A 25,701-nucleotide genomic window follows, 5' to 3' on the forward strand; every position below is an offset into this window, starting at 1 on the left:
TATCAAATGTTTTTATTAGCTACTGTGCATTATGTATTTAGGAACTTAGCATTAAGTGGATTTATGTTCAGATCACATTGAAGATTTCAGTTAGGAATTATGTTTCTTTTTCTCTCTGTTTCAGTCTTTAGACACTCTTTGTGGATAAATTCAAGGTTAACAGGTTAATATCAATTTGGATTATGTATTTAGGAACTTAGCATTAAGTGGATTTATGTTCAGATCACACTGAAGATTTCAGTTAAGAATTATGTTTTTTTTTTCTCTCTGTTTCTGTCTTGAGACCCTCTTTGCGGATAAATTCAAGGTTAGCAGGTTAGTATCAATTTATGCCAATTTGGATCTTTAACCAGAATATATACAAGGCACTTTATTGATCTTGAAATACTGCCTCTAGGGCTTCCCTGGTGGCACAGTGGTTGGGACTCCCCTTGCCAATGCAGGTGACACGGGTTCGATCCCTGGTCTGCGAAGATCCCACATGCCGCGGAGCAGCTAAGCCAGAGCACCACAACTCCTGAGCCTGCGCTCTAGAGCCGGCGAGCCACAACTACTGAGCCCACGTGCCACAACTACTGAAGCCCACTTGCCTAGAGCCCATGCTCCGCAACAGGACAGGCCACCGCAATGGGAAGCCCGTGCACCACAAGGAAGAGTGGCCCCTGCTCACCGCAACTAGAGAAAGTCCATGCACAGCAACAAAGACCCAATGCAGCCAAAAATAAAGAAATAAAATAAATAAATTTATTTTAAAAAATACTGCTCTATTGACTCTTTAAGGGTATAAACTAAATCTTTCCATCTTGCTTTTTACAGTAACTTTGAAAAATCATATGCAGATGTTGAATGTATACTTTTTGTAATGATAATTGCATATTCATTGCTGCTAATTACAGAACTATGGCTGACATTAACTAGTTAATTCAAATACCAGCCACATTTGCTGAGTATTTCTAACATTTTGAATCCCAATTTAGGTTTATCTGGAATGTTTGAAATATTCAGTTCAAGAATCATTTCAGATCGTATTTACTCATTTTACTTCCTGTTAAGATTAGTTGGTTAATATCTAGCTAGGATGGGTCAGATAGCAGGGGCAGAGAGCAAAGAAATAGGTAAAATAGATATTACATTAAAAGTGACACAGTTGGGGCTTCCCTGGTGGCACAGTGGTTGAGAGTCCGCCTGCCGATGCAGGGGACACGGTTTCATGCCCTGGTCCGGGAAGATCCCACATGCCGCGGAGCGGCTGGGCCCGTGAGCCATGGCCGCAGAGCCTGCACATCCGGAGCCTGTGCTCCGGGAATGGGAGAGGCCACAACAGTGAGAGGCCCGTGTACCGCAAAAAAAAAAAAAAAAGTGATACGGTTGGATCACTGATAAACTGTTTTGAATAAATTACAATAAATAGGAATCTTGAGACAGGTAAGGCTAATGAAAGAGTTAAACCAGATAATCTTGCGATAGGTCTAGCCCAACAATAAAGCCACATGATTTTATAATTAGAGAAAAATAAATATAGATGTTTCTTACCTACTCAATTTAGCTCTTGTTCCTATCTTTGTGTAAGGTTCAAATTTCATGGTACAAAGTATGTTCTTGAGATCTGGGGTTTTCTCCAAAATGGATAATCATCATTTATTTTCTAATGCAATGCCAAGAACTTCAACAAATAAAGTTTAATTATTCATTGCTTTTCTTTTTCTTTAGCTTATTCTTTAAAATACTTCTCAATTGTGAAACTGGTTCTCATCCAGAAATGGCATATATTATATTCTTCCTTTAAAATTTGAAATACCCAAGACATTATTTCTCTTTCAAAGATATTTCATCTTATTCTCTTCATTGTGTAATTACTAAGGGTTAGAAAGTTGTTTTCATTGGTTTGCCAGAGAGGGAAATAGTTGCAGGATCTTCTGAACCTTGGAGCTGGACAGACCTGGGTTCACATTATGTTATACCTTACACTTCCTATTCTAAACTTCTTAGTAATATAACCTTGGGCAAGTCACTTAGACTCCTAAAGCCTTCATCACTAATATTTAAAATGAGAAGAATGATGCAACTACCATATGAAATTGTTTTTAAGGGTTAAATTCAAGTTGACTGTGCAGTATAATTCCAAACACTTAGTAACCATTCAAGCAATGTTAACTTTTTTTTTTTTTTTTGCGGTACGCGGGCCTCTCACTGTTGTGGCTTCTCCCGTTGTGGAGCACAGGCTCCGGACGCGCAGGCTCAGCAGCCATGGCTCACGGGCCCAGCCGCTCCGCGGCATGTGGGATCTTCTCGGACTGGGGCACGAACCTGTATCCCCTGCATCGGCAGGCAGACTCTCAACCACTGCGCCACCAGGGAAGCCCGTGTGTCAACTATTTATGTAATTGTCATCACTAGTACATGTTACAGGCTGAATTGTGTCCCCTACCCCCAAATTCATATGCTGCAGTCCTAATCCCCAGTACCTGAGAGTGCGATTGTACTATTTGGAGATAGGGTCTTTAAAGAGGTAATTGAGGTAAAATGAGGTCATATGGGTAGGCCCAAGTCCAATATAGGAAGAGGAGATTGGGATGTAGACACACAGAGTAAAGGCTAAGTGAAGACACAGGGAGAAGGCGGTCACCTGCAAGCCAAGGAGAGAGGCCTCAGCAGAAGCCAACCCTGCTGACACCTTGATTTAGGTGTTTAAACCACCTAGCCTGTGGTACTTTGTTACAGTGGCCCTAGCAAACTAACACAGTACTACTGACAAAGAGAGTATATTTCTAAATTGCCTGTTAAACAGTGTGAGATAAGGAACCTTTCTGAAAACTACTACGTTTGTTCTGTTTCTATCATTTTCTTGCATGGAAAAAAAAAATCAACTGTATGTGCTGTACTCTGGCCCTAAGCTGCCATCTGTGGGATTTGGCTAGCCCAGGTTAGGCCTCAGATGAAACAGACATAAAGATCATGTGGCAGTTGTAACCAAGATGCCCCAGAGCGTAATATCAACAGCTTAATGATTTGGCATTTGTTATGTCAATATCAGTTAGAGCAGTAGGTCTGAGCGCAGCAGGCAGACGTGAATGGAGTGAGTTTCACATTTAAGCATCACTCCTTTAGAATGGTTTGTGTTTTTCTCCAAGCAGAGCTAAGATGTTGTTGGTTCATTTAGCGTTATTATGGGAACAAAATCGTTAAACCCTATAGATTTTTTTTCCCTAAACCAGACTGAGTCATGGTTTCCTTGGAACTGAGGCTAACAATGCCCACGTGAATGGCTTGATTGCTCTTGGCAGACTCCGAACGCCAGGTGATTTCTTTTTCCTTCTTAGTAATTCTGAGTCCTTTTCCAAGGATTGGATTCCTTCTTCCAAGCCCGTCCTTGCTGACTGCTCACGTCCTTCTCTCTGCTTTCCCTCCTCCGGCAGGCCAGCTAGGCCATGTGTGGGCACGTGGATGATGACAGCGGCAGGATCCAGGTCACTTGAGTCATCTTCTCCTTTTATTCAGCCCAGGCCCAACTGCCTTGAGGAGTTGGACTTCCCCATTCCCACCACCTTCAGGAATCTCTGCAGTCAAACTGAAGCCCTGAATGCTCCCTGGTTGATTAAAAGCAACGTGTCTATTGTCATTGGAGGGAACAAAGAAACCAAAATCATTAAAACAACTACCCGGGAGAGTTCAGGAGGTTGGCGCTCCATCAGTGAGGCCGAGGCGTGTGTTTGTAAACTGAGGCGGTAAGAAACAGCCTTTAGTCTGAAGCTCTGCGAGCATTTCAGGGGGGTCGTGCAGGTGCAGAATCCACAACTGAGATCAGTGCTGCCTTCAGCTTCGCCTCCCAGGTGACTTGCTTGCCTCGAGCCAGGCCTGTAGCTAGTCCTCGCCATTGGCAGGATGGACAGGGAGCAGCCAGCAAGGGAGAAACGTGGTTTGTAGATCCAAACATCATAGACTCCAGGTGGGTTAGAAATGAGAAACAATAGCATTTAACAGCTGGCACGTCGCATACACTCCGTCACTTGGTTTAAACCTCGTGACCAGCCTGAGAGGTAGCGCAGATGGTATTTTCTCCATTTACTCAGGCCTCGGACTTGTACAGGTCTTGGCAGAAGAACCGGGGCTAGGCTCTAAGTCTTCGTCCTGTCATGACATTCAGATCACGCCTACAAGGCAGCAGCTTCCTCGGCTGATCCGCAGCCTGGCTGTTCTCAGTCAAGGGCAATATGGAGATGGGTCACCACCCAGCCTGAACCCGGCAGCCTTAGTCAGCCTCTGGCTACATTGTTCCTTGTATCTCACACCAACAGTGTCATTTACGGTGAACTTTTATTATTGTGGGACATCTGAGGGCCCACATTGCCCTCAATGCCCGGAACATTCCCTGACCGGCGTTTTCCAGAGAATAGATTAGCACAAAGCCCTTTATCTCTGCCAACAAGAGTCGCCCGGCTCTCTCGGCACTGTAACTGCTTTGACCAGTGTTTCCTGCTCTATCTCGCATCCAGAAAAGGAGGTGCAAAGAGTACAGGTTGGAGGTACACGTCCCACGCCCAGATTTTCCCCAGCTGGGAAGGGCTGAGTCTGGAAATTGTGCCCTGCCCAGTGCCCTGGTGACTGTGGTTTTGCCTGCCTTGCTTCACAGAAACAACTTGGCCCGATGGAAGCCGCAGTGTGAAACTCATAGAAAACGACCTTGGGCCTGTTAGGTGATTATATATTGATTTTACACTTTGTGCCAAAACCGATGACAGCTTGGCCTGCTTGTTTCCAGCTTACACAATAAGGCGTTTCTGAGTCCTGGGGGTTGGCCGGGGCGACGGTGCTGGGGAAAGAAAACCCAGGCATTTTGTGCTGAGCCTCCCAATCTGTGTGCCAGTGTTCTTGAGCAACCGTGAGAGAAGCCAAATTCAGATGGCAGCGCTCTTTGGGGCTTGGAATTCCCCTAGAGTTTCCCATGGAGACTCCCGAGAGAGTTCCCCAGCCCCAGGCCTGGAAGGGGCAGGAAGATCTTGTGTCAGTGAGGAAGGGGGGTCCAGAGGGGCCAGGCTGGAGCCAGGCGGGTGACCCCAGTGCCTGCCTTGTTGAGGACAGGCCTCGGTAAGAAAAGCCGCTACTTACACATTCTGCTGAGAGGAGCATTTCTGTGGTACCCTCGTTCCAGATGGTATGCAAACTCCCTTGGGAAAGCCTTGGGGATCCTAAAAGGGTGAGGGGGCCTGCTCACAGGTCCTCCTTTGGCCCCGATGTAGCCCAGCTCTTAGCAGCAGTCCGCCACCCTGAGCAGCCACCCCTGGAGCAGGAAGGAAGGCAGGGCGGGCTGCTCAGTGGGACTTGTGGCTGTGAGAATCTAAATGCTTGGATGAGAAGCAGGAATATTTTTGTCAGTCTGCTTGCCCTGGGACCCTTTGTGTCTATTTGTTCATTCATTCATTTATCCAAGTAGAGCTCTCGAGACCTGCTATGTGTCGGGTTGGATGTCCAGCCCTGGGGCGCACAGGTGAGCAGGCCAAAGTCACTGCTGAGCCCACAGTGGGGAGAAGAAGCAAATTTGAGTGATGATAGTGCAGGAGGCAAGCGTGGCCACAGAGGCCTTGTCCCCATGCCGGAGGATACACTAGAGAAGAGGGGCCGCTAATTCAGTCATGCAAGATCAGGGAAGGCTTCCTGCAAGAAGTGACAGCTAAGCTGAGACCTTGGGCCTGGGTCAAATGCAGGCCCCCACGTGGACTGTCTGTGCACCCTGCTCCGCATCCTTCAGTGCTTGGGGCACTGAGCACTCATTTCAAGGGCAAATTCCTACAATTGTTCTGGAATTGCTCTCCTAGCACCTCAGTAGGTCTGAGTTCACCCTACAGTCTTTTTGGCTGTTTGGTAGGAAAAGCAGTCTCCCAACAGTGGGATGGATGAGTGGAGTGACAAACTGGGTGAGAAACTGGGACTCGGGATCTCCAAGTTCAATGCTCTCCCTGTGACATTGGGAGAAATGCCTGTTTCCTCATCTGGAAACTAAGGGAAATTTTGCAGTTTTCCTCTGAGGAGTATTTTGAAGAGTAGTTACAGACCATTTTCCAAGCACAAAGTGTCAGATGTACAAAAAGAGTGCTGGCGTTTCAGAAAATATGCAACTCAGAAGTTTTCAAATCCACTATTATTTCCATCTAGGGACATTTTCCTAAAGAGGGGCCAGGTTCATACCAATAGATTCAATAGTGTATTCAACGACTCCTGAAAAACAATATCAAAGTTAGTTATTTATTCAAGCTTTGTTTGAGACATTTCAGCCCATTATCTTGTAGCTGGACTGCTGAAATTACCCTCAGAAATGAGAACCAGCTGCTTAAATAAACAGTTGCATATGGAAAAGAAGCAGGAAACGCCTTTCCAAAACTAATAATATTAACAAACTTCCAAGGGACACACAATCCATAATTAATGACAATTTGGGGGAAAAAAAGACATAAAAACTTGGATTTGAAATATGACTCTAAGAACAGTCTGGTGTTTTGGGGGTTTTTTTGTTTTGTCTTTTTTTTTTTTTGCTTAGGATCTGTCCACCCTTTTTTCTGGCCCCTTTCCCTTCTGACAGCTGCATTTATTCAAATTCATTCTGTAAATGTCTTTAGTCTGCAGATTTAGATCCTGGGATTCAAGATTTCTTGCCTGGACTCCCAGAGTGGCCTGTCAATAGGAACTTATTAAAAAAAAAAAAAAACCTAAGTCGTGTGACCAGACGTAACAGATACTAGCTAAACCCACAGGAAGGATGGTCTTGCTCTCAGAAATCAGCTCTCTGGCAGAACTTGGGGGTCAGATTCAGGGACACTGGACCACAAGCCAGTGCAGACCCCGATCTAAGAGGCTTGGCCAAGATTCAGCAGCCACAGATGCTTGCAGAATGGGCTTGACCTCCAAGATCCACTCCTTGAGAGAAGCCCCCATGTAAGTTCCTGGAGCATCCCATTTCTAATGCAGCCCATATTATGCCGAAATTCCAGTGCCATTCACCAGTGCCCTCCACCAGTGTCATTCGCCAGGCCATCGTATCACTCTCCACTCCGTCTGCCAAGTGTGCCTGTAAGCGGAATGGCTGGTTGATCCCTGAAGAGTCATTCTCCCAGAGTGTAGAGTTGCTGTTGAGAAGCAGCTGACCAGCCAGGGACTACGTTTCTGAGCCCTCCATCCCACCCAGGTGATTGATTCTGGCTAGTGAAATATGAGCCCAAGGGATGCAGCACTTTCTGGCAGTTAAGTAGCTGGTGTGTCCCTCTCACTCTCCTCTCCCCTCTATCACTAATGGGCAGGGGCCTGGGCCCGGGAGGGCTGCCTGATCTGGACTGTCTGATAAGAGTTGATGTGAGCAGTAAACTTTTGTGTTCAGCTGTTCCTCTACTGGGTTGTTTGTTGCAGCCGTTGGCCTGCACTGAGATAATGCCGATGCAGCATTTCCTAAAGCAACGTGTCTTGTGATGAGCGGGATTTTCCCCAGCTCCTATCTTGCTTCGTGCCGAAAACAACAGTCCTGCCCACATGCCGGTGGCCTTGTTTGCGTCTCTGTGTCTCTCTCTTTCCATGCTCCCAAATGGAACCTTCCTTTGTGAGGAAACAGTAAAGCCTGAGTGGAAGTTAAAGCATGGTCTCTGAGTCATACTGCCCAGGTTCAAATCCCAGCTTCACCACTTCCTAACACGGGAGCAAATGGTTTAACCTCTCTGAGCTTTAAGTTCCCCTTCCACAACAGAGGGATATTCTCTTGCAGAGTCATGAGGAATAAACGGAACATTCTGTGTAAAGTACCTGACACGTCCTCAACCCAGTAAAGATGAGCACGACTGTCATTATGTCCTGAGCCTGTTCTGGCATCACACACACGCAGACTGCAGCCAATCAGCCTCACTGCGACTCTCCTCTCTCCTCCTGTTTTCTCTTCATGCCGACAACTTCGGCCAGTAATTCACAACAATTTTCTTTCCTAGGCATTGCTATTTCTTCTACCTCTGTTCCACAGGTGTCACCCCACCTTCTGCGCCCCACCTGAGGTGCTACAACAAACTTAGAAAAAAGTATTTTGCAGAACGAGAAAGTAGGCAGATCCTAAGGAAGTGGGCCCCCATGTGCATTGAATGCACATTATCTGCTTTGGTAGATTTGATCCTGTGCAAGCACTATTGTCCTCTTGTATAAGCACTGCCCTCCCTCGCCTTACCCAGGGTACTGGGTTGCCAGACCAGCTCTCAGGAGCTTCTGTAATGAGGAAAGCAAAGCGGGCAGAAGGAAAAGAAGTCCCCAGACGGGTACTGGAGAGGGTTTCCCCCAGGATCTCAGAGGAAAAAGAAGCTAGAGCACGTGCGAGGTAAGAAGGAAGCAGATGGAAGAGAAAAGGGCTGCAAGTTACATAGAATTGCTTCCTGGTGGCTGACGGTGTTTCATGCATCATGATTTTACTCTGAAACTGGACCGTGTGGGCCACAGCTTAAAGAGGGTCATTATACATTTTTGCATAACAGATTGACATTAGTTTTAGATTCAGATTAAAAAGATTATTTGAAGATTTAAGTTAAAATTAAATTTGCAGCATTTGTTCAGCTGAGTAACGGGATCGAGGGGTACGGCTGGGGTGACAGGTATAGAAATATAGTGAGAAAGGCTACAGGTTTCCGAGGAGGTGACAGGCCTGTGCCTTGCTCTTAGCTCTAAATATTGAATGAGCAGAGACCAGTGCAGACAGCACAAAGACAGACGTCCCCAAGCCCAAGAGTCTGAGATCATTCCTCTCCTGTTGTGATGAATAAACTGTCACTATCGTCCGAATATCTGGGCTGTTGGCATCGGTGCCTTGATCGCTGGTCCCATTTCAGGTTCTGATTAGAATCCAGATGCGCTCACAGCCCGCAGGCGTCTAAGCCCTGACAGAAACTATCTTCGCAGTTCCTCGTCGAGGACCCCTCCTTTGCCCACAGTTTCACAGGGTTGTGAGCCCGGCCCAGAGGGCTCCAAAGATCATAGAGTGCAACTCCCTTATTTTAGACAGAAGGGAACTTGAAAAACCATGGATTCTCCTTCTCTGGCACACGCTTTGCTAAGCTGAGATGGTAACAGAATCTGAACTGGGCTGGTGGGACGGAGGCCAGCATTTCCCTGAGTGTTAAGAGTGAGAGCAAGTGAAGTTCCAGATGGGCTCCCTTCCTCCTCCAGCCCCGTGCTCTTTTTTTTTTTTTTTTCGGTACGCGGGCCTCTCACTGTTGTGGCCTCTCCCGCTGCGGAGCACAGGCTCCGGACGCGCAGGCTCAGCGGCCACGGCTCACGGGCCCAGCCGCTCCGCGGCATGTGGGATCCTCCCGGACCGGGGCACGAACCCGTGTCCCCTGCATCGGCAGGCGGACTCTCAACCGCTGCGCCACCAGGGAAGCGCCCCCGTGCTCTTAATCACCTGTGAGCTGAGGACATCAGGCGTTCATCCAGGTGCCACGGGACTGCCCACTCTGCTCGCTGCACCATCCCTCCCTCCGGGTGGCTTCCTGGGAAACATTGTGCTATCACTCCGTGATCCTTAGCACGAGGGCTCAAAGGTGACTGATAGTTTACAGGAGGAAACTCAGTCCTTTGGCTTCAGTCTCTGTCCTCTATTAAACGCAAATATCTTGCAGCAAGAGGCACCATCATGGGAGAGTGAAGAACTGGATTCCAGTACCAGTTCTGTGGTCAGTTCCTGAGAGACTGTGGACAGCCTCCTCAAACTGGTCACAGGACACCTCTCTGAGGGACCTTCAGGGGCGGCCAGGATTCCAAGGTAAACAGGTAAGAATGAATGACCCTCACACTTGACTGTGGTCCTTTTCCAGAGTGTAGCTTAGGGGGAAATGGATGCAACAAGGAATTGGGAGACTGGGAGCCCTGAAAGGGAACTTTACTATCTGGCTCGGGGCTGCCCAACACAGAAAAGTCAGCGCTCACAGCTTAGAGTCATAACATGCTTGATGTTCTGGACAACTGTGTTTTGAGCCCTTATGAGGCTTAGAGGAGAGAGGATTCTGGGATACTCCTCTCTCCGGCATGAGACTATGGAATAATGTAGCTGGAAAGGAGAGGTACCCAGTGAGTACTTGATAGTTCCTTAATCACACACAAAAATGCCCCCTGAAGGTTTTACACCATCATCACTGTTTGCCAGTTTTCTCCAATAAAAGATGAGATGGCTCCCATTATTTTTTGCTTTTTTACTTCTGAGGGCCCACTACCGTTTGAGTTTGAGTTATACCCATTTCAGGCAGATGAGTTGTTTTAGCTTGCACGTAGGAATGCTGAACTGCGTTAGGCAGGGAATTTTGTAGTTGACCTTGTGCATGACATTGGTGGGTGGTGTATGCTGGCCTTGGGTTGGCTAAGGGGTTGAGTGAAATAGACAATTGCAATGTTCCCTGGCTGTCTGGCAACTTTTTAACCCATCTTTGCTCTTGGGGGAAACTCCAGCTTTATGAGTCCTACTTTCATTAGGAAGAAACCAAAAAATCAGTTCCCCAACTCCTCCGCAATTAGAGTGCAGACATATGAACTGGGTTCCACAAATCAGAGTTACATTTGACTTGGAAGTGAGGACTTTAAGGAAAAAGGCTCTGGGTGGAAATCATTTTGCTGGAATGGGGCGGCCAGGGTTTTTGTTTTGTTTTTTTTTTTTTTTTAAGACGAAATGGGGTAGAAATAGTGTCAGTCGACTGGCAATATCTGTTGCCTCTTGGTGGGGCAGCCACAAGGCAGCAGCCTCTTCATCAGGGCAGTTCTGTAGTGTAGATTTGGAGGTTGTTCCATGAGATTGGTTCTCCAGGCTCCCACCGATTCTGTGAGCTAGCTGACTTCCTTTTCATAAACTCCTTCTGCTTGATGACCAGAATCAGCCTCTGTGGCTTACAGTGGAGGGCCCCAAAGGATTCAGCAGCCAACTACCAAGTCTACTCCTCCTCTTCGCAGACGCTCTGGCCCCGAGATCTCCAGCCGCAGAAGGAGCGGGGGTCTCAGCCAGACCTTCGGGAGTCTCCCTCCTCACACCTTTCCCTCTGCAAATTTCTTTTCTGCCTGTAAGATCCATGCCTCCCATACTTTCCTTTTGGACCTGTCTTCTCACATTGCCAAGCTAACAGCCACGCTATGGGGAAACACATTGGGGCAGAAGTGGTCTCTAAACCCCATGTGACCACGTGAGTTGTCCTCAGCCTGTTTTCAAAGAGCCAGCCTGTCCTTAGAGAGACTCAAGTCCCTCGCTCCTGGAGAGAGAGGCCTGGTGCTCCTCTAGAATGGCTCCCTAAAGGAAGCCACTTTGGGGTTTCCATTCAGCTTCTGAATGCCTGGCCATCATTCCATTCACAGAGCCTTTGAGTTCTTCTTGTTTAGTTAATTCACCACTAGCCCATGAGACAATCCAAAGAAATGCCCACTAACTTAGGTGATTTCTGCTTGCCTCTGATTAGAAGTATTAACACAATGTAAACTCCACGAGGACAGGGAAGTGTTCCCTGACGGATTTATCCAGTGCCTAGAACCGTTCCTGGCACACACAGGGTGCTGAATACATCGCAGTTGAATAAATGATGAATAAATGAATGAATTTATTTATACTGCAAACCTTCTGCCGGATAATAGTCTAAAACGCACAGTGGTAGGAATAAGCAATATGACTTTGGAAATTTGTCGTGTCTTGAGAGTTTCACACACACAAAACTTTTCTACCCGTCTATTCTAGAAGCCTATAGCCATGTGAGGGAGGTCCAATATAAGGCCATAGGGAAGAAAAATGGGTCACCCCTTTGTGACAATTTTGGCACCACCCCTAATAAAAATTTGTTGACCCTTAAGATATTTTTATTCGAGGAAGATCCCCCAGATCTCTACTGTCTGCAAATCACCTCGTTTTAAAAAAAAAAAAATGGAGGGGCAACCCTGCATATTGACATCTTTGGTCTCAAGCCTGCTTGAAACTGGTCTTTAATGCCCTTGTGAATTAAACACAGGCCTCCCATGACATCCTCCCCTTGCACATGGCCTTCAGGAGATTGTGGAGAGTCTCATGTCAAAGTCACTTTTAGTGTGTGGCTGATTTCACAGGAAAATGTTTGCATGCATAGACTCGTTTATCCTCCAAGGCCCTTGAAGGATATTAGTCATATAATAATCTCCATTTGAACAGATGAAGAATGTGAGGCATTAAATTATTGGCTAGTGGATGGTGGTACCCAGATTGTAACCCGGTCCAGCTGACGCCAGAGCCCGCAGCCCTAACCGTTGGGTGCTCCGCATCTGGTAGACAGGAGGGTTTCTGGGGCCCCTCGAATATCTGTGTATGAGAACAAATACTCAAATATTATTATCACCCAAAATATCCAGTCTTCACTCTGAGTCTCAGAGCACCTATTTGAGACCCAATGGGAGGCACCATGAGAACTTATATATCCCAGCGAGACTCACTGTTTCTAGGATATTACTCTAGTCTTATACCCTGGCATGCCCCATTCACACAAACGCAATCTTTAAAAACCAATTATCTAGAAAATTCTCTCTGTGCTCCTTCAACAGAATGCAAAGACTCAATTTTCTATCTTATCTTTTCAGTCAAATATTCTGTTTTCTAACCTCACTCTAAGCACATTGGACCCACTTTTGCAATTTCTTCGATGGAAAATTGCTCTGGATTGCCATGTGACTTCAGTGGTAAAGATTTGACAGCAAAAGTATTTGCTTTAATTTGCCAGGAGGAAAACTTTGTCTCAGTTACTCTGGTTATTTCAGACTTATCTTCAGTTTGCCAAAGAAAGTTTGCCTAAGAAAGTTTGCCTGAATAGTTTAAACATTGGTGGGAAGTGGAGTAGTGTAGGGTGAGGTTGATTCCTCTGTTTTCCAATCGCTTCACCCCATATCCACCAAAGGAAGAATGAAATGTATAGACTATTTTAAAGATAACAGCCTCTCAGTCATAGAGCTCTTTGATAGTGAGCTACAACTAAATGATTTTTCAGATGCTTCAAACATAGTATGTTTGTGGAGAAAGGTTTTGTCGTTGTTCTGAGGCCCAGATGTAAGCTGGACTCTGTGGAGATTAAGTTGATGGAGCCCCCTATCTGAAATCTCTTATCTATACCTCTTCTTTTTTCACAGGAAGGACATTTATGGACATTTCCCTTCTTAGGACAGTACACTGGGAACATCCCCCAGAAGCCACGTGAATGTTGGCCTGAGGTGATTCTGTGCTGGAGCTCTTGGCCTGGTCTCACTCTTTTCTCTGCTGCTATCCAAATTCAAATGTAAAAATACAAACCCCAAGTTTGTAGCCAACACCAGGGTAAAAACAAACATAAAAAACAACTATTAAAACCATTTCTACTTCTTTGCCAGAACAGGAAATCATCACCCAATAGAGAATGTTGATGCTTAAGTTTGGTAGAAACTGAATGACGCTGATTGATTTTTTAATGTTGGAACAATTTTTGCATCTTTGGAATAAACTTTACTTGGACATATTAACAACAACAACAAAAAGTTTGGTAGAAAGACCAAGAAAAAGGAACCCAGCACAGTTAAGCCAGTTTTCGGGGTGAGGGTGGGGCGGAGTAGTCGCTTCCCACCCTCTCGGGGAGGTTGCTAAGGAGAGTAGCTCATTAGCTGCCGGGCAATGGGAAGAAGCCACGTGGTCCCAGGGAGGGGGCTTTCTCACTGTCCTGGGCTCACCTAGGAAACCAGATCCTAAGACAACCCCTGATTACTTTGCCATGTTCACGACTTAGCATTCTTCCTGGAATTGGAAAACAGCTAAGAATGCCGGGCAAGTCCTACTTGCTCATATGATTCCCGTCTTTTGGTTTCTTGTCCGCTTTTTTGAAACCTGGGACCAGTTCCAGCACTTCCTCATAAGCGTGGGGCTTGCAGTTTGGTTTCAGTTTGATTTGTCCCAGTATCTAACCCAGTATGGAGTTCAACAAAGAATTTTATAAACACTTTCTGATGCCAATGTCTGTGTCTCACAATCTAGACATCTGGATGTAATGTTAAACAAACATTACCTGCCACAAGAACCAGTTGGATCTGTTTGTGGTTACTTCAGCCCTGAGAAATTCCTTCTTTCAAGATTCTGGCCTGATACCTGTGGGAAGTAGCTTTTGACCCCATCAGGCTGCTGGCTCAGGAGGTAAAGCTATCCCTGAATCATTTTCTTCTTTTCTCTGACCTATGATACAAAGCTGTATGGCCCAGCTCCTGCCTAGAGGGTGGCTCAGCATTCTTCCTCTGGTGCTAACCCTACTTGTGACAGTTTCTGTTGAAATACTTTTCTGTGGGCCAGATTCTCAACAAAAACACTGAAGGGTCAAGATATGATTCTCCTCATTAGCTTAGAGATCCAGGCAGCATTTGAGAGCAGACATTTAGAATTCCATCCTACATGACCTGACCCCTTGGAAAAGCTTTCCACCTGCCATACATACCACCATTTGTCCTGAATATAAGATAGAAATGCCACAGTGGTTGATTCACCAGCATTGTCTAATCAAAGTTTCTATATGTGGCTCATAGGCTACCCACAATCTTATAAGTGCCAATAATAACAATAGCTAATGTTTATTGATAACTTGCTATATATGCAAGGAATTGTTAAGCCCTTTGCGTGCACAATCTCATTTAGTTCTCATAACAACCCCGTGAGGTAAGTATCACTGTTATTCCATTTTTCAGATGGGGAAACTAAGGAGTAGTGAGGCAAACTAGCTTGTTCAAGGGCATACAACTTATAAGTGCCAGAACCACCACTAACCGAGGTATTTCTGACTTGAAAATCCATGACCTTAATCATGACTTTAAACTGCCTGTCAAGTCAGGGTTGATGAAAGAGAAAAGAAATCCCAGTGTTATCACTGATGCTAGTTGTGTGACATGTCAGAAGCAAGTACACAGCTCTGGTTCATTCCAAGGTCCCTCTCCCATGGTTGTCTTTCTTCCTTGCCCAGGATGCCAGCAAGCACAGGACTCCAAATGGAGGATATGAGAGAGTGAAGGAGTAGTTTAAAGATGGAGCAGAGGGCAGGAGGGAGGAAAGTCGAGGGTGGAAAGGAGCTTCTTGGGGAAGTAAGGAGAGAGAACGTTCTCTGAACTGTCTAGAAAGGGTCAGCTGAGGGGTCATCCTGGAATGATGATTTTGTGCTTCCAAGAGGACCAGTAGTTTGACTGTCTGTTCCAGAATGTCCCGGCACCAGCACCCAGACATCAAAGGGGCCGAGGATGGCTTCCTGGTGGGCTAAATGGAAGTGGGTGGTCAGTCCTACACCATCTTGGCATTTGTGGTCTCCAAAAGCTGTATGCTTCTTGGGGGTTGACCAGACTCCCCAGCCCTGTTTCCACTCTTAACCACCCAAAGGAGAAACTCACACCCACTCGATCTCAACCACACAGCAGAAGAAGGCACCAGTAAACACCCCAGCTTGCTGCCGGCAAGAGTTAAGGGCAGGATGTCTGCTGTAGCAAGGTCTCAGCTTACCAAGACTTCTTTCCCTTTGCACCCCCATTCTGCAGGACGTTTTTATTGGCTTATAAGTTTTCTCATAAATAACGAAAGCTCGGTTAGCCTTGTCAGAAATAAACGTGGGCAGCTGTGCTACCCTGTAGCTTTGGGGGGTACGTGTGTTTCTCGCAGATAGGTAAAGCTTGGTGATGTATAAATCCACATTCCAGGTGTCACGTTCCCGTATCTGCTGGAGTAAACTGAAAGCATGATACGGTCAGCTTCCCTTCATTCAACCAAGCAGCTAGGGGAGCCAGGGCCAGCTGGCACCGCCCATGTACCCACGGGCAGCTGTGGGTTGTAAACATGTGTCTAGGTTAATGTTTATTTATGTTTATATCTTCCCTGATAGGTGGGTGGAATTTACCTAATGACTGTATTTCCCTGGAAAGCTAATCAATGACTAAAGGAGCCAGTCACAGACCACCATGGACGTGCGGTGAAGTTGGCCTCCGAGCGCTTGTTCCCAGGGGCTGTGTTCCTGGGGTCAGGGCAACAGGAAAGCTGCAGTGATCAGCACACGTGGCTTGAGAAGCCCAGAGCTCTACTGCTGGTGAACTGTTCTACGCCTTATGCAGAGCTCTCAGCTCCAAACACAAGGGGTGCCCCTCCAGAGCATAATGTGACCTGTCCAGCCAGCACACCCAGTTATGGGCCTGCTTTCTGCAGGCCCTTTATCACCCTGACCAGGGGAACTCTGTACCCACTTCATCAGGGCTGTTCATCCTGGAGTTCTCTGTCAGAGGGCACTTTCATTCCTACAAACATATATTGAGCACATATTATGTGCCAGACCTTAGGGGTACCAAGAGGAAGAAGATGGGTGAGATCCCAGCTCTCAAGCAGAAGAGAGAGAAGAATGACAAAAAGACAATTACAAGCTGGTGTGTGACATGTTACACTAGGGAGTCTGACCCCTGAACATGCGGGAGGCCTCTCAGAAGAGAAAAAGAAAGTCTGAGCAGAACCCAGAGGGCTGATGGGCATTTGCCAGGTTGGTGGGTCCTCAAAGATACGTCTACATCCTGATCACCAGAACCTGTGAATGTTACCTTATATGGCAAAAGCGACTTCGCAGATGTGATAAAACTAAGGATCTTGAGATGAGAGTTTATCCTGGGTGGCCCTAAATATAATCACAAGTGTCCTTCAAGAGGGAGATTTGACTTCAGCAGAGGAGAAAGTAGGTTGACCACAGAAGCAGAGACTGGAGTGATGTGCTTTGAAGATGGAAGAGGGGATCACAAGCCATGGAATACAGGTGGTCCCTAGAAGCTGAAAAAGCCAACATTCAACCCTGGGTCTGTGGCTCTAGCAGCTCCCGTTGGATTTCAAAGATCTCCTCTGAAGTTCCAAGGACTCAGCTCAGTTTCACTTCATTCAAGTAAATACTGAATACTCAGTTAAATACATTCCTGACTTGTATAGGAGTACCCAAGTTTGTTCTTCATGATAATTGACTACAAATGTGACTGTGTTAGGCTTGAGTTTTGAGATATAAAATTAGGCTGTGCAGGTAGATTTTTCCAACTCTATCTTGTGTAACCATAAAGAGGAACTTAAATAATTTGAGATAGCAGCTGGGCCTGGAACTGGTGGGCTGGTACTTGGGGCCTAGGGAGTGTGTTTCTATGTCTTTGATGATTATATTCAGATACGAACCTACTACTGCTGAGCTCTCTGGTCTTTGGACCCTTTACTCAGGTGCCAATGGCTGAGCCAAAATCTTGGGTGCCTTGTCCTCTTCTAGATGCCCCCAGATAGAACTTGCTACAAGGGTTACAAACCTAAATGCCTGCAGGAGCCAGTCAAAACCTGATAGAGATGGGTGGTGCCTGTCCTTTCTAAAAGCATTTGAATTCAAATGTCTAAAAAGTACATCCCATGCAGCCTTCAGGCCAACTTTATAACCCTGATGAAACTAAGCTCTTTTCAAAATCAACCTTCTCTCACAGTTTCATCAGAAGGCAGGGGTATTTTTTTAAGGAGAACCCACCACTGTGGCTTTTTAAAAAGTTGGTATGGGGGGCGCTGGAGAGGAAAAGTCTGAGTGGAGCAGGTGCCAGAAGCTTCCTGGTGTATATAGGCTTGAGGGCTCGACAACACCAGCTCTCACTCCTTGCCGCCTCCAGCTGCGCCAGCCAAGATGTAGATAAAGTTTAAAGAACATTGTTAATGATAAACCAAACCTCTTAGGCAACGGGAAGGTTGTAGCCCTTCAAATATAAATAAAAGACAAAAAAAAGCTTCGTAACAGGATGTCCTTATTTAACAAGAGGTTGGGGGTGGGGGGTCCTCCCAGCCCAGTATACGTAACTCGTGATACACTTTCTTAGGCAAGCTCATTTCATTGAAGGAGTAGGGTGATGGGTGGTGACGGGAAGATGACAACTGAGTAAATTAGCAAAGAACAAGAGGCCTGGAGCCATAATTTCTGACTTCTGTTTATAGTTTTGGCATCTTCAGTCTTTGTAAAATGGTGAGAATTAACTTTGCCCAAAACCCTGTGTACCAAGTACCGGAAGGAAAAAAAAAAGCAGAATTCTATATTCAGAGAAAATACACTTAAAGAAAGGAAGGCTAAATAGACAATTTCATATAAATGAAAACTATCGATAAAATAATTAATCACCTGCAGACCTGAACTACAAGAAATGTTAAAGAAAGTTCTTTTATGCTGAAGGGAAATGAGATCAGATAACACCTCAGATCATCAGTAATGAAGGCCACTAGAAACGTTAAATATGTGGGTACATGTAAGAGTCTATTTTTCTCTTAACAAAATGTATAGCATTGTATTGTAAAGTATACAACATATGTAGATATAGTACATATGACAACTATAGCTCGTAGAAAAGGCAGCGAATGAAACTATATGGTTGCAAAATTCTTACATTTTTGTGAAGTGGTTCAATATTGACTCTAAGTAAATTGTGGAAAGTTAAGGATATTTATTATAATCCCTAGAGCACCTACTTAAAAAAAAAAAAGAAAAGCAAATGCAGAGGCTTCCCTGGTGGCACAGTGATTAAGAATCCGCCTGTCAATGCAGGGGACCCGGGTTCGAGACCTGGTCCAGGAAGGTTCCACACGTTGCAGCGCAATTAAGCCCATGTGCCGCAACTACTGAGCCTGCACTCTAGAGCCCACAAGCCACAACTACTGAAGCCCATGCACTGCAACTACTGAAGCCCGCACACCTAGAGCCTGTACTCCGCAACAAGAGAAGCCACCCCAATGAGAAGCACGTGTACCGCAACAAAGAGTAGCCCCCTATCGCCGCAACTAGAGAAAGCCCACATGCAACGACGAAGACCCAACGCAGCCAAAAAAAAAAAAAAAAAAGAGAGAGAAAACGAATGCAAATAGGGATAGCTAAAAAGCCAGTAGATAAATTAAAATATAATTCAAAAAAAATCAATTAACTCCAAAGAAAGGAGGGTAAAGGAACAGAGGAATAAAAAATAGAGTGGACAAACTAAAAGCAAATAACAAATAACCACATCAATACATTAATTACATTAAATATAAATTGACTAAACATTCACTTAAAAGTGAAAGATTGTCAGAGTACTGGTGATGCCACTCTCACGATAATTAATATCTTGATGTTATTTGATAAATGATATAACTATGATAAATAGGACTTCTGGGTGATGCTGAAGAATCTACAACAGATGTTGGATGAGATGGGTCTTCCCATGTCAGACCTTGAGCCTGGAGAAGGCTGGCTTGGTAGGGAGGTTGGGCTTTCTCCTTCCTACCCCCATACCCATGTAGCTAATTTTGACCTCTGGATGGTTTCCCAGCCTGGGAACCCTCCCTACCTCTTCCCCATTTATTCCATTCCTCCAAACTCTTTAAGGTTCCCCTTCCTCCTAAGACTTTCCCAACTCCCGCTGAGCAGAATCTTATTGCATTGGTAACCTGCATGATTCCTTTTCTGCAGTATTCCTTTTTTAAAACTGGAAATGTTTATTCTTTCACATTCATACTTTCTGTTCCTGTACTAGATATGGAAGGTATGGTGAGTATCTGTCATTTGTTTTGGCTGCCCTGAAGCTGAACCCCCTTCCAATATTTGGGGAATTCCCCATCTCATGCATGAGTCCCCACCTCCCACTAAAATTCAGAACCTTCCAGCCTCCCTTGCAGCTAGAAGGTAGGCATGACTTAGAATTGGAAGCCCTAGAATCCTAGCCTTGCAGTGGTGACAGTGGTGTCCTTACCAGGTTGTTCCTATAGGGTTATACAGTTGTACTTCCCACTCTCCAGCCTCTTGTGGTTTCTGCTGATTTTATCAGCCTAGTTCCCAACTATACTTTTCTACATTTCTTTTCTTCTTGAACCAGTCAGAGTTTGTTTCTGTTGCTTGCAATTATGTAGCCTAAGACAAGTAGAGGTGATCTATACAAGCGTTTAAGATACTAAAAAATTAAAGATTCAGGATTCAACGTAAGACCCAGAATCTGTCCCTTCAAGAATTTTCCTGGCCATTTAGACAGGCATGCTTACTTTTGAGGTCCTTTGTGTAGTTCTCTCCAGAGAGTTTAGCTCTCCATCCAGATTGTAAATCCCCTGAGGTAGGGGCTGTTCCGAATACCTCTTGTATCCCAGCAGAGAGGCTAGTCTGTAATATTGCTCTGTAAATACTTGCTAATAAAGGTAATTTGCTTTCCACAAGCCTGAACAATCTTTATGAGCCAATAATTCCCACTTGTTCCCATGTGTGTTTATGTGCATTTTCTAGCTACAACAAGAGTCCATTCACCTTTGGTTATCTCTTAGCTTGTTGTCTGAGGGCTCACTTAAGCTTTCTCCAACTTCCTTTTGGTCTTTAGCTTAAGAGCAAACTTGTTTTACCCATAAAAGTTTAAGTGTTCTTGCAGCCATGTCCATGACTGGTGGGCTCCCTCCCTGCATGTCTCAGGGCTCTGTCTTCTCCCTTTAAGCTGAGACCCAGGAAGCACACCAAGGACTGTCAACATGGCCCTGATCCCAGAGAACAAAACCCAAAACTGTGTACACAAGTTCAGTCTGGCCAAGCCATTGTCAAGACACTTGAGGTCAACCTCATTCACTCACCAGTATTGGTTTTTTCTTAGAAAACACACCTGTGCTGATGTCTGCCTTTCCTGACTCATACCAAGAGTCCCTGCCCAGTTGCAAATCTGTGGATTGTGAGCATAAGCAACGCAGCTTCCTCTTCCTCTAGAAAGATTCCGAGGAGTGGAGAGGGCAGCATTAATTACAGCTACTGTCTCCTCTTCCATGTCTTTTTGCAGGTGTGTCCTGGATCTGTGACCTCATCAATCAACCTACTGTCAGGGATAGATTGAGTACTTACTATGTGCCAGGAGGTGGCCCCAAAGAAATAGAGGAGACAAGACCCTGCCCTCAAAGGTCCTAGGTCAGTTCAGCAAATATTTATAGATTGCTCACTTAGGCAAAATTGTGTAGGATGATATGCCAAAGCCAGAGGTGAATCTTGGCCTGGAGCTTTAAGGTGGGTCTACCAGTTCTCAGCTACGGAAACAGGAGGCCCTAGGATCCCAGGGGATGCTGCAAGTTACCTGGGGTGGAAGGGCCAAGGCGACAGCACCCTGTGCCAGACAGCTAGCTACAGCCAAGCTGAGACAACGCCTGATACAGATGCAGACTCCCAGGGCCGCACCTTCAGAGGCTCTGGTTCACCAGGTCTTAGGGAGGGAGACCAGGAATCTGCATTTTAACTAGAGCCACTGGTGGTTCTGAGGCAGGTGGTCCAAGGACCACACCCAGAGACACTTTCCCCTCTGGAGGCATCGGGAATAAAAATTTCACCCAAACCTCTTAATGAGACAGGAGGGAAGGGGGCAGGGCACAACATTGAAAAGAATGACATAACTAAAAATAGAGTTGCTATATGATCCAGCAATCCCATTCCTGGGCATATATCCAGACAAAACTATAATTCAAAAAGATACATGCACCCTTATGTTCATAGCAGCACTATTTACAATACCCAAAACATGGAAACAACCTAAATGTCCATCAACAGATAGATGGATAAAGAAGATGTGGTATATATATATACAATGGAACATTACTCAGCCATAAAAAAGAATGAAATAATGCCATTTGCAGCAACATGGATGGACCTAGAGATTATCGTACTAAGCGAAGTAAGAAAAAGACAAATACCATATGATATCCCTTATTTGTGTAATCTAAAATATGACAAAAAGGAACATATCTACAAAACAGAAACAGACTCACAGATACAGTAAGTCCCCTACATATGAACCTTCAAGTTGAGAACTTTCAAAGATGCGAACATGCATCTGGTTCCAGCAAAGAACCAGAACCTCTGCCATCTACGTCAGGTGTGAGTGAAACTGCAGCTTGCCCTCCATCTTCTTGCTGATGATCCTTCAGCTCTACCATCTCCTACCTCCTCTCCCTCCTCCAGTCAGTAACTCTTCTTACCTGTTCTCTCGTTGCCAGCCTCTGTATGCCAGCTGTTGTACTGTCCTACTGTAGTTTTCAAGGTACAGTACTGTAAGATTAAAAATGCTATAGTACTATATAGCCGATTGTGTTAGCTGGGTACCTAGGCTAACTTTGTTGGACTTACGAACAAATTGGACTTATGAACGCACTCTCAGAATGGAACTTGTTCATATGTAGGGGACTTACTGTGTAGACAACAGGCTTGTGGTTGCCATGGGGGAGGGAAGGATTGGGAGTTTGGGATTAGCAGATGCAAACTAGTATATATGGAATGGATAAACAACAAGATCCTACTGTATAGCACAGGGAACCACATTCAATATTCTGTGATAAACTGTAGTGGAAAAGAATATGAAAAAGAATATGTACATGTATAACTGAATTGCTTTGCTGTACAGCAGAAATTAATACAACACTGTAAATCAACTACACTTCAATAAATTTTTTTAAAAAAGAAAATAAAAGAATGACATAGTTATTGAGGATACAACATAAACTGGTTAAAACCAATAGCTCCAAGATGGTGGAAGATTCGACTTCCAGTAGACCTTGAGCCTCATTATACGCTTATTGTAATACATTAGCATATGCTTAATGACACATCCACTGGCACCATGACAGTTCCAAGGCCAACCATAAGAGGCCAAAAAGTGGGCAGTGGCCTGATTCCTGGAAGTCCCTGCCCCTTCCCCAAAATATTTGGAATAATCCTCCCACTCAGCCTATGAAATTACCCAGCCCATAAAAACTAACCACTCCATATTTCAGGGCCGCTCTCGCCTTTTGAAATGGGCTGCATTCTGCCTGTGGAATGTGGATCTCTGCTTTCACTTTACTATGGCTCACTCTTGAATTCTCTCCCGCTCGAAGCCAAGGACCCTCACTTGGCACCCGTCCCAGGAACTCGCCTGAGACCTGGGACATGACCATTCTCTTGTTGCAGGAGAGAGAGTGGGGTGAGAAGGATGGGCACATCCCAGGTCACGTCCAAGTCCCTGGGATGGCTTTCGAGTCTGGGTTCTTGGCTTTGCACAGGAAAGAATTCGAGAGCGAGCCATAGGAAAGAGAAAGAAGGTTTATTCAGGGAGAAACGCACTCCATAGACAGAGCGTGGGCCATCTCGGAAGGTGAGAGAGGCAAGAAGCCAAGAGAGCGGGGGTACGGGGTTGTCGGTTCTTATAGGGCTGGGTAATTTCATAGGCTAATGAGTAGGAGGTTTGGAGGGGTGGGGATTTCTGGGAATTGGGCCCCACCCACTTGTTGACCTTCCCTGGTCGGCCTCATAACTGTCACGGTGCCTGCAGGTGTGTCATTTAGCATGCTGACGTATTACAGTGAGTGTATACTGAGGCTCAACGTCTAGTGGAGGTCGACTTGTCCAATGTCGTGTCGTCGGACTGTGTCATTCTTTTTTTTTTTTTTTTTTTTCCGGTACACAGGCCTCTCACTGTTGTGGCCTCTCCCGTTGCGGAGCACAGGCTCCGGACGCGCGGGCTCAGCGGCCATGGCCCACGGGCCCAGCCACTCTGCGGCATGTGGGATCCTCCCGGACCGGGGCATGAACCCATGTCCCCTGCATCGGCAGGCGGACTCTCAACCACTACGCCACCAGGGAAGCCCGCCATGTCATTCTTTTAAAGGTTGTGCCCTGCCCCCTTCCTGTCTCACTCTTAGGCCCCATTTTCCCACAACCTCTTTACAAAGCATATGATGCTAATAAATTTACTTCTTACCTGTCACTTTGCCTCTTGCTGAATTCCTTCTGTGCCGAGACATAAAGAACCTGAGCTTCATTAAGTCCTGAGACAAGTTGTGCAGTTTCAGTTGGAAGATTGTGTTCGAGTCCCATCTGCAGCGTGGTTTGACTGAGGCTGCAAACACAGCCACAAAACAAAGGGAGGGATTACTCCTTTTTGACCACAGTCACTAGAGAGTGGATTCACCTGGTACCTCTACACTCTCCACCACTGCAAGGTGTGCTTTCCACCCTTTTGTGGCTAAACTCTTCTGTTAACTAACAGGGAGGGGCAGTTGATTGTCTCTGATATAATTCCAGTAGTTTCTTCCTGCAGAAAATCTAGAGTTTTTGCCCCAGTAGAGGATTCTGCTTAAGGCCTGCTCACCTGGGCCTGGTAGTGAAACAGGAGGGAAGGGGGCAGGGCAGAACTTTTAAAACAAGCCATTGTGGACACGACATAAACTGGTTAGAACCAATTAGGCCGAAGATGGCAGAAGGTTCAACCTCCAGTGGACCTTGAGCCTCATTATACCCTCACTGTAATACATTAGCATATGCTGAACGACACACCCACCAGTGTCGACAGTTCAGAGGCTGACCATAAAGGCCAAAACATGGGCAGTGGCCCGATTCCTGGAAATCCCTGCCCCTTCCCCGAAATAGTTGGAATAATCCTCGCACTCATTAGCCTATGAAATTACCCAGCCCATTAAAACTAAACACGCCACATTTCAGGGCCGCTCTTGCCTTTTGAGACAGGCTGAGTTCTGTCTATGGACTGCGTATCTCTCTAAATAAATCCTCTTCTTACCTTTCACTTTGCCTCTCACTGAATTCCTTCTGCACTGAGACACAAAGAACCTGAGCCTCATTAACTCCTGAGACCAGGTGTGCGATTTCAATTAAAAGACAGTGTGTTCCAGGGAGATCAGCTCCGTGCTTTGTGACCACCTAGAGGGGTGGGATAGGGAGGGTGGGAGGGAGACGCAAGAGGGAGGGGCTATGGGGATATATGTATATGTAGAGCTGATTCACTTTGTTATACAGCAGAAACTAACACAACATTGTAAAGCAATTATACTCCAATAAAGATGTTAAAAAATTAAAAAAAAAAAAAAAAAAAGACAGTGTGTTCAAGTCCCAGCCCATGGGTTCAAGTCCCAGTCTGGGTTTTGGCTGGGTTCGAGTCCCTTCTGAGTTGTGCGGTTTCAGCAATAGCTACCTGAGCAGAGTTAGAACTCGAGAAATCTCGGTGAGCTCATTAGAGAGGGCTCTCTGGAGGACGCGGGCAGAAAGGGACAGATCAGGAATTCCAGGCTAGGAAAAACAGCAGGAAAGAGGATTCTGAGGTGGGAGTGACCCTCATTACCTGTGCAGGCTCCAAGGTCACGCAGCACACACAGGAGGCCCCTGGCTGTGGGGCAGGAAGAGGACAGTAAACAGAGAGTTTTGGGGCTAGAAGAACTAATCCCTCTGCAGACTGAGGAGGAGGGGGAGGAGGGTGGCTTCTAGCGATGTCCACGCCCTCAGGTGTCCGCTTGCTGTCCAGGCACTGGCTCCCCTGAGGGCCGGCCTGGGGGAGGGGCAGCATCGGGAAGTTCTCACGGGGGAATTCAGGCACAGATACAGGCAGGGGGCAGTCGAGATGAGAGGGCGGAACCTGGAAAGGTGGGGTGTGGTTACCAAAGTCACGCACGGAAGAGTGCCAGCAAGTTCTTAAGCCCTGAGACGGTGAGGCATGGGTGTCAGGACAAGCAGAGGTCAGTCAGCGGATTAATAGCAAAGGCGGGCCCGGCTGGGATGCACTCACACTTGGAACAATTAGAAAGAGAAAAGGGAGCCTAAGGTGACAAAAAAAATTGGTGAGTGTCGCCTAAGGCAGATGGCTACCTCCAGCTGGACAAATTCCCATGGACCACTACAGATTCTGGAGGTGCCACATTGGATCCCC

The 25,701-nt window shown here is 46.0% G+C and overlaps 1 protein-coding gene and 1 long non-coding RNA gene across 2 annotated transcripts in view; one reads left to right on the forward strand and one right to left on the reverse strand.

Annotated features, from left to right (window-relative positions):
• RNF19A (ring finger protein 19A, RBR E3 ubiquitin protein ligase) overlaps window positions 1-24,116 on the reverse strand; it is a 213,913-nt gene extending 189,797 nt beyond the window's left edge. The window contains exon 1 of the mRNA XM_081258378.1: window positions 23,746-24,116. The gene's annotated coding sequence lies outside the window, so the exon portion shown is untranslated. The remainder of the gene's footprint in view (window positions 1-23,745) is intronic.
• On the forward strand, window positions 2,711-19,092 carry LOC308629969. Its single transcript, XR_014017751.1, has 3 exons — window positions 2,711-9,783; window positions 13,129-14,155; window positions 15,873-19,092. It is a non-coding gene; the product is annotated as an uncharacterized lncRNA (long non-coding RNA).
• Window positions 24,117-25,701: the final 1,585 nt, after the last annotated feature.

Source organism: Mesoplodon bidens, assembly GCF_964165515.1.
Source record: "Mesoplodon bidens genome assembly, chromosome: 16".
NCBI classification, from domain to species: Eukaryota; Metazoa; Chordata; class Mammalia; order Artiodactyla; family Ziphiidae; genus Mesoplodon; species Mesoplodon bidens.